General features: G+C 42.3%; 1 protein-coding gene across 1 annotated transcript in view; it reads right to left on the bottom strand.

The window, feature by feature from the left end:
* The window catches only part of ZNF329 (zinc finger protein 329), an 11,408-nt gene extending 8,481 nt beyond the window's left edge, over positions 1 to 2,927 (bottom strand). Inside the window, exon 1 of the mRNA XM_008069524.2 lies at positions 2,891 to 2,927. The gene's annotated coding sequence lies outside the window, so the exon portion shown is untranslated. The remainder of the gene's footprint in view (positions 1 to 2,890) is intronic.
* Between the last annotated feature and the right edge of the window lie 2,500 nt (positions 2,928 to 5,427).

The raw sequence follows: 5,427 nt of genomic DNA on the forward strand, positions 1-5,427 counted from the left end.
ACCCACGGGCTCAGGCAATCCACTCACCTCAGCCTCCCAAAGGCGCGGGATTACAGACTGAGCCACCGAGCCGGCTCCAAGTGTTCTTTAAGCTATGGCCTGGCCGTGTTTCTTGGCTTTGGCTCCCTCCCCTACCTTGGGGAGGTGAATATCTTTTTCTCTCTAATTTACTTTCTAAATAAACTATATTTTCTAATCTTAAAAAAAAAAAAAGACTAAAGATGAAGTTTATGTGGGTCCTGAAGCTGCGGATTTCAACAGATCAACAACCTGGGGCTATTTATAGGTTTTCTTCAGGCTGTCACCAACAAGTTGTGCAAGGGGAACCAAAAAAACCTCCAGAATTATAACTTTTAGGAGGCTAGTACCCTTGTAGTACACTTGGAATGTGTTCCTCCAGATCAAATCATCAACCAAAGATTTTATTTTATTATATTTTCGAGTTGGAGTCTCACTCTGTTGCCCAGACTGGAGTGCAGTGGCCGCTCCCGGCCACCGCAGCCTCGCCTGCTGGGCTCCGGCGATCCCTTCGCCTCAGTCTTCCAAGTAGCCAGAACTATAGGCACGTGCCACCACACCTGGCTAATTTTTTATTTATTGTAGAGACGAGGTCTCGCCAAGATGCCTGGGCTGGTCTTGAATCCGCGGGCTCAGGCAATCCACTCACCTCAGCCTCCCAAAGTGCTGGGATTACAGGCTGAGCCACTGAGCCTGACCTCAACCAAAGTTTTTATCTGGAAGTTTTGAGAAGGTTGTGTCATGATTTGTGGAAGAAACACCCTGAGTTGTGGCAAACAGGTGACTGGTTCTTCCACCATGACAATGCACCTGCCCTCATCATGCTGAGTGTTTAGCAGTTTTTGATAAAAAAAAAAAAGGCATGACCTCCATGCCCCACCCTCACCCCAAGCAATTATTTTTTGTTTCCCCAAATGAAAAAAGTCCCCAAAGGGAAACATTTTGCTGATGTGGAAGAAGTGAAACAAAAAATAGCAGAAGCACTAAAAGGCATCAAAAGTAATGAGTTCAAAAATTGCTTTGAGCAGTGAAAAAGCATCTTGACAGGTACATTGCATCAAACAGTGAGTACTCTGAAGGTGATGAATTTAAACATGTAAGAATAAATACACAATTTTTATAAATAAATTTGAGGTTATTTTGCCCCCTTGTATATACTATTGAAATGAATGGCAAAAACACATTCTAGAATGTAGATGAAGCATAGTGCCCCCAGAATGGCCTTGCTGGCTCACTGTATGACTGACGATTCTCCAATATTAAAACCACCTACTGCTCCTAAACTCATTGGACAGGCCAGCCTTAGTGGTTCAGCCTGTATCCCAGACTCTGGGAGGCCAAGACGAGTAGATTGCCTGAGCCCACAGGTTTGAGACCAGTCTGGGCAACTTGGCGAGACCTACTCGCTAAAATAAATTAAAAAAAAAATTAGCTGGGTGTGGCAGCACACGCCTGTAGTTCTGGCTACCTGGAAGGCCGAGGCAGAAGAATGGCAGGAGTCCAGCAGGTCGATGCTGGGGTGACTGTGAGTGTGCTACCGCACTCCAGCCTGGGTGACAGAGTGAGACTTCAACTCAAAACAAACAAAAAACTCATTGGACAACCATACATTCTGTTAAGTGGCACTCCAGAACAACATGCACCTTATTCTACCACTAGAAAGCAGATTCAGGGCCAGGTGCAGTAGCTCATGCCTGTAATCTGAGCACTTTGGGAGGCCGAGGTGAGACAGGACGTAAACGTGAATAAATAAAAAAATTAGCCGTGCACAGTGGTGCATGCCTGTAGTTCCAGCCACTTGAAAGGCTGAGGTGGAAGGATTGCCTGAGCCCAGCAGGTCAAGACTGTGGTGGCCATGAGCATGCTGCTGCACTCCAGTCTGGGTGGAGTGAGACTCCGACTCAAAACAAAACAAAACAAAACAAAAAAAAACAGATTAAAAAAAAGTAAAAAACAAAAACAAAAAAACATAAAACATGAGACTTTTTATGCAATTGTACTTTTAGTGCTTACCATTAACTTGACTGTAATTGTTTGACTTTTAAAAAAGACTGAAGATTAGTGATATCACTGTTAAGACTTAAGGAGAAAGAATTGTAGACTAAACCAACAGGAGCGTGAAGGAAAAGTAGTAATAAAAATAATAGCAAAAATTATGAAAACTGACAATTAGAAAATAGCTAAGAAAATGAAGAAAACCAAGTATGTTATTCAAAAAAGGCTAATGAAAGAGATCTATCTTTGGTAAGAGTGACCATAAAAAAGATGCAAGAAGGACCACATAAGTGGTATCAATTGTGAAAAGGGGATTTAATCAAGAAACAGTAAAAAGTTACCAAAATGTTGGGGCTTGGTAGCTCAGTCTGTAATCCCAGCACTGTGGGAGGCTGAGGCGAGTGGATTGCCAGAGCCCGCGGGTTCGAGACCCACCCGGGCAACTTGGTGAGACCTCGTTTCTACAATAAATAAAAAATTAGCCGGGTGTAGTAGCGCGAGCCTGTAGTTCCAGCTACTTGGAAAGCTGAGGCAGAAGGATCGTTGGAGCCCAGCAGGGCGAGGTTGTAGTGGCCAGGAGCATGCCACTGCACACCAGAATGGGCGACAGAGTGAGACTTCAACACCAAAAAAAAAAAATAAAAGTTACCAAAATGGCAAAATTGGATTTATCCTAAAAATGCAAGGACTTTGTAAAACATTAGAACATCTATTGATGCAACTCCCCATATTTTCAGATTACAGTAGTAGACAGCTCTCTTACATCTTATCTGAATAAATTAAGAAAGCAATAAGAGAAAAACTCACCCAGATTCATGATCAATCTAGTATCAGACCAAAGTAACAGACCCATTTAGCTGATCATGGTAGCACTCACCTGTAGTTCTTGTCACTCAGGAGGCCAAGATAGTAGGATTGCTTGGGCCCAGGAGTTTGAGGGTATAGCTCAAGATATGACCACACCACGGCACTCTAGCCTGGGTGACACAGATCCTGTTAAGAAAGAAAGAAAAAGGAGGGAGGGAGGGAAGGAGAAGGAAAGAAAAAAAGGAAAGCAATAAGTAGACCCCTTTACTCTATCTCCACAAATTCGGAAAGTACTTTAAGGAAAGCTCAAACTCCTAATGAAAATTCTTAACAACTAGAAACACAGGGAATTATGACAAACATCGCACCTAAAGGGGAACCACTAGAACTGCTCACTTTCAAGTCAAGGCCAAGACCTCAGATGCTTGACATGTGCACAGGATTCAACAGCAACATGGAGGGGCCAGCTAATCAGGAGGACTACACTCCCAGCTGTCACTTCAGGATGCTGCAAGAACCTCTCCCACTGAACAGACCTCCAGAGGCTACTCTATCGTATGACATGTTTCCTGTGCTCAGTCGTCTGGGTAGAATGGGACCTGGGTGGCCTGTGGTAATCCTGTGAAAACAAAAGACTTGAAAGCAACTCCAGGCCATTGCCTTGCTGGACTCACTCACTCACTCTCTCTCCTCCGCCCCCATTTACTTTTAAATAACCTATATTCTGTAATTTAACTTCTGTGCAATTCTTTGCATCTTTCATGCAGCATTGGATTGCACACCAGATACCCATACCCCCAGTGGGCCTGACCTAACATTCTGGAGGCCCCGCTGGGAGAGTGTGACCCTAACAGTGGCATTTTTTGGTCCAGACTTCCTGGTGCCAGGTACCAGAATTTGTCTTTCAGCTGCTTGCATTCATACTTTGTTATCAGTTGTCAGTGATGACCTTCGGTATATCACAGGAAGTCATATTTACATCCTTATTGTTAACACCCAACTGTGACTACCCCAGCTCACCACCTCAAGGACACAGACTGCAGGTGCCTGGTGATGTCAAGAAACCCCGCTACAGAGACTGAAGAATCTAGAGTCCTGGACATTCCTTTGATCCTGACCCCTAGGGGGCCCAAACCCCCATTCCCAAAAGGCTCGTAAATATACCTAACCCTTAGCCATTCAAGGCCACAATTGTATCTGAGAATCAGGCCCCCCTTTCCAATCTGTGAAAGATGAATAATAAAGTTTACTTCTTTCTTCTTAAAAAAAGAAAAAAAAAAAGAAAGTAACTCCCTGCAGGCTTTTGAAAAGAAGTACGCGTGTACAGTTAAAAGAAGTGAGATAAATCAGTCATATACAGAATGGTATCATTTAGGGAAAATTTCTGGACACACACAATATTTTGGATCTAAAAATATAATAATGTTCTGGCAAGACACCTACCAAAGCTGTGGTTACGACTGCCTTGGGGGCAGGGAAAGGAACAAACCTTCAGAAACAAAGGGCATGTCCATTTCATTTACACAGTCTTTTACTGAAATAGGACAAACACCACCAAGATAACCCACCAAATGGAAGGCAATAGTTATATACTTGTATCCAGATATATAAACTTCTTACAATTTAATAATAAAAAGACAACCCAATTTTTAAAAATGGACAGAGGATTTTATCTTAGTTTGGACTGCTATAATAAATATACAAAGGGTGACCAAAAAAGTATACACATTGTAAGAAAGGAAAAAACTGTATTAAAATTGTAATACTGCCCTGCATGTCTCATAGTGATACTAGCATCCACTTGAGGAACACCATCTTTTGAGTGAACATCATATTTCACAATTCTACTGTAACTCAATTCAACTTTGAAAAGTAATACATAGATAACACTGCTTAAAATGTGTATACATTATTTTGGCACCTCCAGTACAACAGACTGGGTGGCTTCAATAATAGAAATTAATTTCTCACAGTTCTGGAGACTGGAAAGTACAAAATCAGAGTGTCAGTATGATCAGGTTCTGCTGACAGCCCTCTTCCTGCCTGCAGGTGTCCATCTTCTCAGTGTGTCCTCACATGGCAGAGAGACAGGAAGCAAGCTCTCAGGATCTCACATGTCCCCTTCTATAAGGGCATTAATTTCAACACAAAGGTTTCACCCTGATGACCCAATTACCTCTCAAAGGTCCCATCTCCAAATACCATATTGGCTTCAATATATAAATGTTGAGGGGTCACATTCAGTCCATAGATCTGAATAGATACTTCTCCAAAAATGGCATACAAATGGCCAATAAGCACATGAAAAGATGATCAATATCACTGGTCATTAGGGATGTGCTGATTAAACCACAGTGAGATAGTACCTCACACTCACTAGTATGGTCAATATTAAAATAACAACAACAAAAAAACATAGAGTAATAAGTATTGGTGAGGCTATGGAGAAACTGGAAGCCTCATTCACTGCTGGTGGAAATGTAAAACAGTGCAGCTACTTTGGAAACCAGTCTGACATTTCTCAAAAGCTAAAAGAGTTATCATGTGATCCAGCTGTTCCACTTGCTATGGTTTCTAATGTTGAAATTTAACCCCCAGTGTGGCATG

The sequence above is a fragment of the Carlito syrichta genome, unplaced genomic scaffold, assembly GCF_000164805.1.
Source record: "Carlito syrichta isolate Samal-C Ts95f unplaced genomic scaffold, Tarsius_syrichta-2.0.1 Scaffold312083, whole genome shotgun sequence".
Lineage (NCBI taxonomy): Eukaryota > Metazoa > Chordata > Mammalia > Primates > Tarsiidae > Carlito > Carlito syrichta.